A 12,103-nucleotide genomic window follows, 5' to 3' on the forward strand; every position below is an offset into this window, starting at 1 on the left:
CACAGAAGCTGTGATTTATAGCTCACGTTCACTAAACAGTATTCATCTTTTTAATCTCTGGACTGCTGGGTAAAATTATGGGGGCTTATGTTCATCTCAAAGGAAAGACAATGAAGTGTAAAAAGAAATGGAAAGCAACCACCATCCTTCTGGAAAATCTGGCTGCTGTGATAGAGTTACCCTGGCACTCCTGGGACTCCTGAGAACATTGATGGAGAACCTTAATCAGACATGGTCTATCTATAAATAACTGGTAAACTGTTAAAGATTCTGCCAACCGTCCAGCTAACTAGGAGAGATACCAGGTGGTAGTCGGCTGAACATCTTCTCTTGTAGTTTTCCTAACTTGGTTCCTGAGGCTGTGTGGGTTGGGGATTATAAGATTTGGAGGAAATGAGATGAGGGGGAAGGCTGGATTTCAGAATGGGACACTTTCAGACTAATATGAAAAGTCAGGAAGAGTCTGGTAGCTCTTTCCTGTTAGGGTGTTACACTGCAATCTTGCTGTCCATTCAAAGACAGGATTTTCCCTGCTTCATCACTGGCCCTTACATGTGGTACCAGTCTTTCTCCTGGGGGCAGATGGTGTGCATGGCATGAGAATGAGCTCATGGGCAGGGTCTGAAATCAAGCCATAGCAGAGCTTGCCAGCTAGGAATGTGAAGAGGAGACCTTTAATGATTCTTACAGGATGGCTTTGTATGTTGTTATTTAGGTTTGGTGCAGCGGTGAAGGCATCAGGCTAGAAACTGGGAGACCATGAGTTCTAGTCCCGCCTTAGGCACAAAGCCAGCTGGATGATCTTGGGCCAATCACTCTATCTCAGCCCTATGAAGGAGGCACTGGCAAATCACTTCTGAAAAACCTTGCCAAGAAAATTGCAGGGACTTGTCTAGGCAGTCTCCGAGAATTAGACACGATTGAATGGATTAAAAAAAAAAAAGGTAGGTAAGAGTCCAGCAAAGAGTGCCATGCCTGCAATGTTAATAAATGTGGGACTGAATTCTAAGCAAGAGGAGACATTTTAATCAATGGGTTGAGACTTTTGGGGCAGCTACTGTTCTGCAATCTTATTGCAAAAGGGAATAAACAGGAAAACATTTACAAACAATTATTTCTCCAATTATAAGTTAATTCATGGTACCTCAAACAGCTTGAAAGGGTGCTTATATTGAATTTTTCCTTAACATGCAAATTCATTTAAATTAGATCAGTTAATCAATTAGCTGGTTAAAAAGGCAGATGACAACTCGCCTGAAATATTTACTCCACTGACATGACAACTAGCTAGCTTTCTGCATTTGTATTCTGAAGAACTATACTTGCAAAGAAAATTAAAAACACTTCTGCTTAATGTAGCATTTATGAATCCTGACAAGGTATACAAATATGTCACCTCCCTCAACTTCATTGATCTGCTTAAAATCAATGTTTAATATTGTTGAGTGGTGTGTGAATACGCACACACACGAACTAACATAAGTGCCATCAAAGAACATACCCAAACTGGATGGAGCTAGGAAGCATCAAATATCTCTTTGTTGGTTTGCTCAGAAATAACAATCTTGCCTTTGAGAAACAAAGCTAAACATCTGTGGAGCCCAATATATAAATTACTTGTATCTTTTTAGTAATGGTTTTGTTATTATATGCTACCTGGAGTTGTCATGAAGGTGGGCAGCCTTACAAATTTAATACATTAATAGTTTTGCTAGGTCATATTAGAAGCATAATAGAGAACCAAAGAGTTATTCCTTTTTATAATTACTTCAGAAAAGCTAAAGATTTGTATCTTTAGAGGTTGCATAGTCTCAAGGAGGTTCAACAAGAGGTAGCTGATCCAGAAAACTAAGCAGGTCCTCCCTTGTTTGTTTGGAGATGAGACACCAACTCTGAAGTCTTTGGACTCTGTGCTAGTCTGGGGAACCAGAAAAAAAATCCTAGAAGCCAGTGAGGAACAATTTCTGTAGCATACTTACAAAACTCAAAATATCTGTAGCTCAGGGTTGAACTGTGGAGTTGTTGGTGCTCTCTGAGCTTGGTGGTTGGCTTGCAGACATTTCATTGCTTGACTAGGCATTTCATTTCATTTCATTTCATTGCCTAGTTCATTGCCTAGTTGGGCAATGAAATGACTGCAAGAAAACAGCCAAGCTCAGAGAGCACCAAGGACTCCACTTACAAAACTGCATAGATGTGTCCATGTGAAATCACCAGCGATCCAACTTAACTTGAAGATGACTTTACTACCAGTCAACAAAGTGCTTCACTTAGGTGTAAAATTCTGAGAAGGGAGTGCAAAGTTTGTGCCTCCAATATCAGCTTTGTTCTTAGAGCAGAATGTGTTGCTAAGCACTATGTTTAAGTAATTGCCTTGTAAAGTTAGGGTTGCACAATTGTTTTTGGAAATCCTATTATAGCACACAATACTATTTGCATTTACCATAGAAAACCAGTTACTGTATATCAGCGAAACTAATTACTATCTGCCACTGATAGTAAATGACTCCTTTTTCTACACACTCCTTACAGTAGGCAAAAAAAATGGGCCATCCAATGCAGTGGTTGAACCATGGCCACCTGTGACCATGACTGGTGATAAAGCCTGTGCAGCAAGGATTTTTCTCTAGCCATATCTGTCCAGTGTAATGCCTTATTTTGCCTAACAGACTGCCTGTTTTGCTGAAGCCTCAGTTTTCCATCTGTAAAGTGGAAGAAAGCATAGCTTAACAGAATGGATATGAGGAGGATCTGAAATGCTCTTAAAAGCTGTAGCTTTCAACAATGAGGCCAATCACAAGTATAGTTTCTGAAATGTGTTCCTTATTACCATAGGTCTCCATTTTTGCTTTAGGAGTTCACTTTGTTAATTTGTGTTTAAATAAATTATAAAAGAGTATCTTGGTAGGGTTAGTTCCCTCCCTAGGATACATAGAAGAGAATCTCTGAGTCAGTACAATCAATAATTGACACAACTGAATTCACACTTCTGAGTGAGCTCACTTAAGCAAAGAGAGCCAGAAGGTTACATATTATCTGCTCTGCAGAAACAGAATTAATAGTCTTACCCTTAAAATCTACATAATGGATTATATCTCCACATTTTATACCATGATTTTAGCAGATCAGTCTTTGGCCTAAAGTGGCTGAGCTGATGTGATGGCATAAATGTTCAGCTTTTCAGAGAAATTGATGGGTTCTATCCAAATCTGGTAGAAGAAGAAAAAGGTCTGAAGGACCCTTAAGGCCTGCAGGTCTGAAAGACCCTTGAGGCCTGCAGAAGCAAGCAAGATTGGCATTAGCTCTGGATCACCATTCTAGTTTCCTGCAATGATTAAGCATGATGTATCATCACAGAAATCATCAGGGGAAATTGCAGTTGAGAGGATAAAAGGATGCTGTTACTTTATGGTAGAATGGAGGATCATGAATGCTGTGCTGTATGATATCCAAAGATCAAAACGAGTGCTACACAGGTTGCTTCAGCAGGTGGCAGTGCTAGGTAGCCTTGGCTGGGCTAAAGCTAAGCAGTTAGGTGTGGCTAGTACTTGAATGAGAGGCCACCAGGGAATCCAAGGGCTGTGAAGTAGACTAGAAAGTGAAAAGAATATCCTGAAGTGGCAAATCAAGACACTACCTCAATGTGTTTGTGAAGTCACTAAGTGTAGAATTCAATTAAAGGGAGGTTTTATCATGTTTACAGCAATTGGCAACAAAACTTGGCTGATCCCAAGAAAACTAAGCAGGTTTGGGTTTGCATATTACTTGGATGGGAGACCAGGGAAGAACGTCCAGAAAGAAGACAATGACAAACCATACAATTTTGCCAAGGACGCTACATTCACATGTCCATGAACTGGCCAAGAGTCCAGCTTGACCAGAGGAAGGCTTTACCCTTCATTTTGGAGACCATGCCTCGACTATAAATGTCATCAAGAGAGTTCTACAAGGAGGCTGTTGGGTAAGTATCAGCAGTGGGGATAGTTAGAATGGGGTGGCCTCGGAAGTAAAGGGTTTGTTTGTTTGTTTTACTGGGATTAAGGCTGATTCTGGAGATAGAGAAGCTAAGTCACAGAGATCCCAGGTCAGAAGCTTGAAGAGTAGATGAAAAACAAGGTTTGAAGAATGAGGCAGGATCAGTTTTATCAGCCATGGAGACATCTTCAAAACAGCTTGTCACCAACCGTGGATTTCTAGTCATGAACAAGTGACTGGGAATACCATGTGTCACCTTCATCTGCTGTACTTGTTGTGCAAACTCTGGGCTTGCCAGGGCCCAATCTCAATCAGCAATGGGAGCAAGAAGACCTTACAGCCGCAGAGTGAACACAACTCCAAAAAGGTGCTTCAGAGCACACAGTGGGCTTGAATGGGTGCTCTTCTCTGGGATTCCTTAAAGTAGACGTGTCTTCTCCCAGGATTGTACAGCTGTCTTTGCAACTGCCATGTGACCCTAGGAGAAGATACGTTTGGTTTAAGGACTTACCAAAAACTACAGTTAAAGCCTCCATGCACTCTCAAGCATATTTCCGGAATCAATCCCAAGCACCACACAGTCCTTGAAGACAGTAGAAGGGACTGCTGGGTGGTAGTGGGTGACGAAGCCCCAAGGAAGACTGGTTGTAAAGTGCACAAGTGGCATAGGCCATGCTAGTATCCTTTTCAAGAGGAGATTACCAAGAAGGTATCTTGCTGATGCTTCTTCAGTGAACTTCAGTCCACTCAAGATGTGGGCAGCTGTATGTACAAAGGAGTGCTGGGGAGGTGTCACCAAGAGTTGCCATCAAGAGGTGTCAGTACCAAAAGGCCTTGGGATGTTGCATATGTGATGGTCCTGAAAGGAAGCAATTGGGGAAAACAACATAGGGACCACAGTCTATGCAACCCTGTTATGGTAGCTTCTAAAGAGGCATCAAGAAGGAAGTGGGATTTGGCAAAAGCTTTAACTCAGCTCTATGTCTTTTTTGTAGAGGACATCTACAGTTGGACTGAGTGTGTTTATTTTATTTATTGGAAGTCTAGGGGGTGTAAAATGTGTGTGTCTCATGTATCCTGTTACATGTTTTTAATGCAAAATGATTTTGAAATTAAAGTGGGACTTTGTTCCTCTTACAAGAAGCTGATATAGACTGATAAGCCACAATGATGGTGAGAATTTGCATATTTATTTGCATACTGTTTGTAATAGCTTTTTTCTGGTTCTAGTGTTTAATGACACGTACCTGGGACCCAATGGGACTTAGTGCTGAGCACATAAATCTTGGTGTGTTGCAATTTGCATCAAGTTATTGGGTCAGGTTAAATCTCTTTCAGGTGGAATTGCCTCCTGATGACTTCATGGATGCAATCATACAGGTTTTTTGGCAAGCGCCAACGTTTTGTTGTTTTTCAATTCTCCATCTAGTCCACCACCCTGGGATTTTCTGGAGTCCACCCATCCAGTTGTGGGCTCACTGTAAATAGGGAGAGAGGGAGTTGCACCTTGGGGGGAGGGGGCGGCTTCACTCCTTTTCATTGCAATACCACTGCAAGCTTTTATTCACGGAGCATCTGAAATGGCCTTCAGTAGCAACTGGAAGATCAAACAGATAGCAGGGAACCAGCGTGCAAGTTCGATTACGGTGTTTTGTAAGAGTGGCTGGGTAAAGAAAAAAACTGGCCTTTTCAGCGAAGCCGGTCGCTGAAGCACTAATGAAAAGCCAGTTAAGGCTGCATCAAATCCCCTTTTTTGGGGGGGTAGCCCCGAGGAGCATAAAAGGCGAGTGTCCCTTTAAGGACCTGAACGGCCGAGAGTACAGTCCGGCTCCGGCGCCCCAGAAGCAGCCGCAGCGCTGTGCGCGCGCGCACATGTCGAGGAGGGAAAGCTGCTGGCACGGGCATTGTTCCCTGACGTCACTCAGCCAACGCTGCTGCTGCTGCTCCTGCTGCTGCGGCTGCTCTCAAACTTGCCTTTGTTATTCAGCTCTCCATCTGACACGGCGGCTGGCTGCAAAACGCGGAAGCCGGAGCGTTCCAACTCCTGGAGCGGAGCCTCGGCACCTAGCAAGGACAGCTCTCCTCCTCGGCTCCCCGACGAGAAGGGGGCGCTTGCAGTTCCGAACTGAGCTCTTAATATCCTCTCCTAGGCGTAGTCGCGAGGCAGGGTGGCTTGAAAATCCAGTCCCGAGGACCCTGGGTGCTGGCGGAAAAAAGCACTTGAGATGCAAAAGCGTGGGAACGGGGTAGGACCGTGAGGGTCACATAAGGATGGTGCTTAAGCATTCAAATATTACGCGAGTCCCTTGTGGGGACTGACCCGTGTCCTTTGCGATCCCCGCAGAAAGAGGCGATTCTTAGAGCCAGAGAAACCCGGAGTGCGTGTGCGCGCGCTGGCCCGGCTCATCCCTGCTTTCTTGGAAGTGGTCCCGAATCACGGGCGGGGTCGGGGTCCCCCTTAACAGAATCTTTGCAAGCCTTTGCGTATTTAATTGTGGCTAAGCCTCGTGAGCGTCAGGCCGTGAGTAAGACTAGTTAGGGCTCTCGATGAATTTCTGTGACCGCCGGACACGCGCTGGTCGGCGGTGCCAGTCGCGGATCGCCCTGCGTCGTCGCCTCCTTCGGAATAAACCCTATGTCCGACTTCTCAAGCATCGAGAGCGAGATGCACATCCAGGCGGGATTCTGCTGGACCGCGGGGGGAGCGGCTGGAAAGAGGCTTGGCTTGTGAAATGTAACCAGCGTAGCAAGGTCGCGCCCCCCCCCCCCGCGGTTTCGGCGAGCAAGAACTGCCGCGCAGGGCTGCCCGAGGGTCATTTTTCTGGCCGAAGATGGGTGGGTGGGGACGGGATGCGAGCCCCCCTGGGGGCCCTCGGACACCTCCGGGCCACCCCAAGGCGTCGCGTTGCCTCCCCGGCTCTTTTCGCCCCGGTGCTCGAAGATCCCCAACCTGTGCCCCTTAGGGTGCCGGGGGTCTGCCGCCTGATGGGGGAGACGCGGAATGGAGGAAGGCTCCTCGAGAGCAGGCGGGCGGGCGCCCTGGCGGAGATTTCGCTGCCGAAGACGTGCGCCCCGCCGGCAGACCCGAAAAGGTTTTCCCCGCCTCCCCCGCCTTTTTCTTTCTTTCTCTTTTTTTAAGATGGAAAATCGGCTGCTGTTCCCCCCCACACACACACACACACAAAACGAGGAAGGCGGAGAAGCGCTGGAACTGGGTTGGAATTAAATATCGTAATCCGGCCCCCATCGCGTCGGTGGCTCCGTTCAAGCTGCAATGAGAGCGATTGGCCTGGAAACGGGAGGGAGGGAGGGAGGGAGGGGGAGAAGCATCTGGAGGCGCCCGGATTGCCTTTTTAAAATTTTATTTAAATTGGAGCCCTGACATTTTCAAATCGGAGCCTCTTCCGCGGATCGCGTTCGCTCCTCTTGAGATTTTGAGGCTCCATTCTCTCTCACCCCCCTTTGCCCGACAGGATCGTATAGTTGGCCTGAGCAACGCAATCTCGGGATTGACCGACTTCTGGGTCTCAAGTCAGCAGCCCGATCCGGGCAAAAAGGGCAGGCCGGGCGGTGAGCGCCGCCGCCGAGCCCGACTTTCGCTCCCCCGAGGAAGGCTCGTTGGGAAGGCGGAGGAAAAGGCGGGGAGGCTGCAGTCGCTCCCTTCGATTAGGGGGTGGGTGGGAAATGAAGAAGTCCTTTAAAAAAAAAAGGCCGTTCAATGAAAACAGAGCAGCGGTCTCCCCGGCGGAGGTGGGCGGTTTCAATCCACGCCCGCCGCCCCTCCTCCGTCGAGCAGGAGCCCCTCCCTTCAATTTTGGCCCGTCCTCCTTTTGAGAAGCTCTCGGGCGTTACGCAGGATTGGGACTCCCCCTCGGGCAGCTTTCGGACTCGGGCGCCCGAGCGGTCGGAGAGCCTTCATCCGTGCCTCGCGTAAAAAAAAATAAAGACAAAGCTAGTAAAAATAAAGACAAAACTAATGCAAGACAAAGCTTTTCTGCCAGCCCGCTTTTGATTTCGTCTCTGAGCCCTTTAATAAGCTCCAGGGGTACCGGCTTTACTCCGAAGTAAGCCGCACGGGGCTCCGGCAGGCTTCGCCTCCAAACAGGTAGAGGATGGGGGGCTGCACCGCTTACCTGGGAGCAAACCCCCTCTGAATGGCGGAGTGGGGAGAGGCTCGGCTCGCATCTGGTCTGCGTGATCAGCAGAGGAAGCCGGATCCGGCCGTGCCCGAGAGCAGGCGCGAGGGACCGGGCAGGGGTCTGGCTGGTGGGCGGCCGGTCCAGCTCCGAAGGCAAGTGAAAGGCCTGTCTCCAAACCCCTTCCCGGGGCGCTGCGCTCTACCCCGAATTCCAAACAATAAGCGTGCAGACGGAAGGCAGCGCCGACTTTCCAAACGCAGCTCTTTTGCACGCGAGCGACCCGTGAGTGTGTGTAAAGGAGGGGGGTTCCCCCTGCAGAGAACGGCGGAGGAGAAAGTGCCAAAGGCGTCGTGGGGTGGGGATCCCCCTCCTCCTCCTCCTCCTCCGGTTAATTTTTATCAATAAGCGGGCCCAGTCGCGCTCGGCTGCTTTCTCCAGACAGGAAGTTCTTCCCTTTGATGCGGGTGGGGGGAGGGGGGAAGGGATCGAAAGACAATTATTTGCGTTGTTCAACTTGGCTTTTCAAGATTGTAACTTTCGGTGGTCAGAAGGTGGAGTGGAAGCGAAGTGGGGAGCGGGGCGGGGGAGGGAGCGAGCGAGCGAGCGACCGGAAGGCGTCTTTCGAGCTCCCTTTCAGATAGGAATCTGGGACAGATTTTGCCAACAGCCAGAAGCGGGGCCCTTTGGTAATAAAATAGCCAATGTAATTTGACACTTCAACTTGCTGTGCTCTCTGCGAGTTGATTCACTTATTCTTCTACTAACACTGTGCTCCTTTTCCCCGTCTGGGAGAGGGTTGGGGTTGGTGTTTTTTTTTTGTTTTTATTTTTTTCCTCCTAGAAAAGCACGCCATAAGAGCGATTGCAAGCCCCGCACACCCACAAAAACTTCACCTTTCCGGAGCCGCCGGACCGCGACCTGCAATCCGCAGGAGAGAAGGACTATTTCGCTTTTGATTTATTCTGATGATTATCCTCGTCCTTTCGATTGTTGCGCTGCCTGCCTGCTTCCGTATGCATTTTCCCCGCTGGCGAGCCGTGCCCGTTTCCTTCCCCCGCTCCGTCCCCGCGCCGTAGGTAAGTTTGCGCCTCGCTCGCCGCCCGTGCCCGGCGCCTTCCGCTGGGGGCCTCCGGCCGCGGCTGGAGAGACAATGGAAGTCCAGGGAGCGGAGCGGAGCGAGTGGGCAGGCGGTGGATGGAGCTGGCGAGGAATGGTTTGGCGGCCGGGCTGCAAAACGGGGGGCTCGAGTGAGTGCCAGCCAGCCGAAGGGTGTGAAGACTTCTTAAAGGGGCCGGGGTGCCTTTCGGTGTCGCCGGGCGGGGGGGGGGACCCCGGGAGCTCCCGGGGGGAGGGGAAAAGGGGATGCGCTTAATTAATTGGCCTGCGAGATTAATAACTTGCTTTTCCTGCGACGGCAAGGGGAGAAGAACGGTGGAAGAACCAGGTGTTTTATTTTCCCCTATAAAATCCGAACCGGGGAGGGGGGGAGGCGTGCAAAAGGGAAAAAAAAAAGAAATCTGCGTAATGTGATTGATCAGCAAAAGATGTTTTTTGTGTGTCCGAAGTTTGAGGAGCAGAAACAATGTTGCCTCGGCAAGGAAGTGGGGAGGGGGGGCATGCCGGAGCAACTAGGTTGCACCATAAAAACAAAGGAGGTTTAAAAATAAATCCGGGGAGCTTCTGCTCGGCTGGCGTGAGTGTGTGTGCGTGCTTTCCCTTGCTCTTCCTGGCTCCCCCCCCCCCCCGCGCTTTCTCCCGTCTCCTGGCCGGCGTTCCACTTTTGCCAAGTGCTTCCTAAAAGGCGATGCCTTTCCGATTTGCCTGAGCCCCGAAGCGGAATCGGCGGATGCGAAGGAGAGTTTGTGCCCGAGAAGGGGGATGCCGGAGGCGGGGAAGGTGCTGGGAAGTCGGACCGAGGGGAGAACGCCTTCTGCTCGCCAGTTGGGACTGGAGGCCTCGCTAGCAAGCTCCCCCCTCCCTTCGTGCATCTGTCCAGGAAGCCAGGAGAAGGGGGAGTGGAGGAAAAGGGGGGTCTGCCTTCGTAAAATGGGGTGGTGGTGGTGTCCGTCTGGCTGGAATGCTCACAAGTAAAATAAAAAAGCAGGCGAGCACTTGAAAGACGCTTGCAACGCAAGCAGTTAAAATAGGAGCCCCTCTGGTCTGGGAGTTCCTGCCTTGACCTTATGCCGAGAAAGTCTCCTTTCTGATTTAGAGAAAGGAGGAGAAAAGAAGAAATCCAAGGCGTTCCTTTCCTATGCCTTGCAAACTTTTGGAGGCGTGTGTCTGCTGGAGGCACGTGTGAATAAGGCTTCCATTCCAGAACTAACTTTTTCCAAAATAAGCCCAAGGACCTCCCCTTCCTCTTTAATTAGAAGCATAATTAAGCATTTGCCTAAGAAAGGGTGGGGGGAGATCAGCCTAGCCTAGCCCATACAGTAGGATGTTTGACTTGGTCACTGGCCCTGGAGTCACAGAGAGAATTGAGACAGGAGCTGGGTTTTGCAGTCTCAGATCCCCTGTCATCAATGGGAGTTGTTTATTCTACACTCCGGTGTGTGTGTGTGTATGTGTGTGCGTGCTTGTGTGTATGCATATGCATCTGTATGCATATGACTCCTATATATATACATACACAAGGCTTGAATTGCTGATCTGATCTCTCAAGGATGTTCTGGGGCCAGAAGAACTGTGTGAACAAGCTCAAATGTGACACTGGGTGTTCGGAGGGAGCTCTCCCCCCCCTCCCTCCCTCCCTCCCCCCCCCCCCCTGACATGAGAGTGAAGGATTTAACTTGGCAGGTTGAACAAATGCCCTCTGAAAGGTTTCCAAGAGACAGTAAGAGAGCAGAAATAGAATTGAAGGGGCCGTGAATGCCTGCAAATGGACTGGGCTTTCTTTCTAAGATGAAATGGCTTTTTAGAAATGGTGAATAGGAACTGGATGCCTCTCGGGCGGTGGGACTGAGACCCTTTGAAAGGGCAAAAGGCTTTGAGTTACAACTCTGCCTTGAGAGGCGGGGATGGGGGGGAAGAATTTGGAGGAATGCTGGACCTGCAATATGGGGTCTTGGCTTTAGAAACTGGAAAGGTTAATGACGGAGCCTCGGCAAAGATGGAATGATTATATGCTGGCATGGGGGGGCATTTTGCAAGAGAAGATTATTGGAAGAACGGCGGGGGGGGCAGTTGGGTGTAGCCTCTAAAAGGGTCAGAGTCAGACTAAGGTTGAAGTGGGAGCCCAGCCACTCACTTGCTGGATTAGATTACACTTTTTTGGCCTTTGTCCATCTGTAAACCGCTGTATTTTCTCACAGAATGAGCCTAACGAGATAAAAGCAATATTGTGGCCTGCCTTGGAACTAAAGCAATGAGGGTAATAAATTAAGCAGAAGTCAGGTCTTAAAAGCTTGGCTTAGGGACTGCTGGAAGCTAATGCAGGCTTGTAAACGTCCACAGAGATCTTCTGAGTGCAAAACGCCTGGAAGCGGCCAGTAGAGCAAACGGTTACACCGACAGACCTCACAAAGAGGTGACCGGGCCGGTTTTAAAAGTTCATTATCTTATGGAAGGAAAATGTTGTCCTATTTGTGTGATGAAAATGCAGGCTTTCCCTTTTTGGAAAAAGCTACACAAGATTATCATACATTTGTGTGACAGGTGGCTTTTTAAAGGCACCGAAGCTGGATCACTAAGCCTCGTAGACTTGTATTGAGTGGATGGAAGAAGTGTTTTCGAACTCTAAATCTTCATGTTCACAGAGCTACATATAACTAAGGAAAACACTTGCAAGAGGACTCTAGCTGCAAACCCTGGCATGATTGTTCTCCTGCAATTTGAGATTCATCTCGCAATGTTGGTTCTTGCTTCAACTTCTCTCTCTTCCCCCACCCATCTCTTTTGATCAAGGCAAATTACCTTCAACATCAATCATCCTTTGGCAGGGCCTGATTCAGGTTTATGAATGCCAGAAGACGAGGGGTGACCTTTTT

General features: G+C 48.9%; 1 protein-coding gene across 5 annotated transcripts in view; it reads left to right on the forward strand.

The window, feature by feature from the left end:
* Positions 1–8,808: 8,808 nt before the first annotated feature.
* ZMIZ1 (zinc finger MIZ-type containing 1) overlaps positions 8,809–12,103 on the forward strand; it is a 430,047-nt gene continuing 426,752 nt past the window's right edge. For all 5 annotated transcript variants that reach the window (XM_063307691.1, XM_063307693.1, XM_063307694.1 and 2 more), the window contains exon 1: positions 8,809–9,190. The gene's annotated coding sequence lies outside the window, so the exon portion shown is untranslated. The remainder of the gene's footprint in view (positions 9,191–12,103) is intronic.

This window comes from Candoia aspera, chromosome 6 (genome assembly GCF_035149785.1).
Source record: "Candoia aspera isolate rCanAsp1 chromosome 6, rCanAsp1.hap2, whole genome shotgun sequence".
Taxonomy (NCBI): Eukaryota; Metazoa; Chordata; class Lepidosauria; order Squamata; family Boidae; genus Candoia; species Candoia aspera.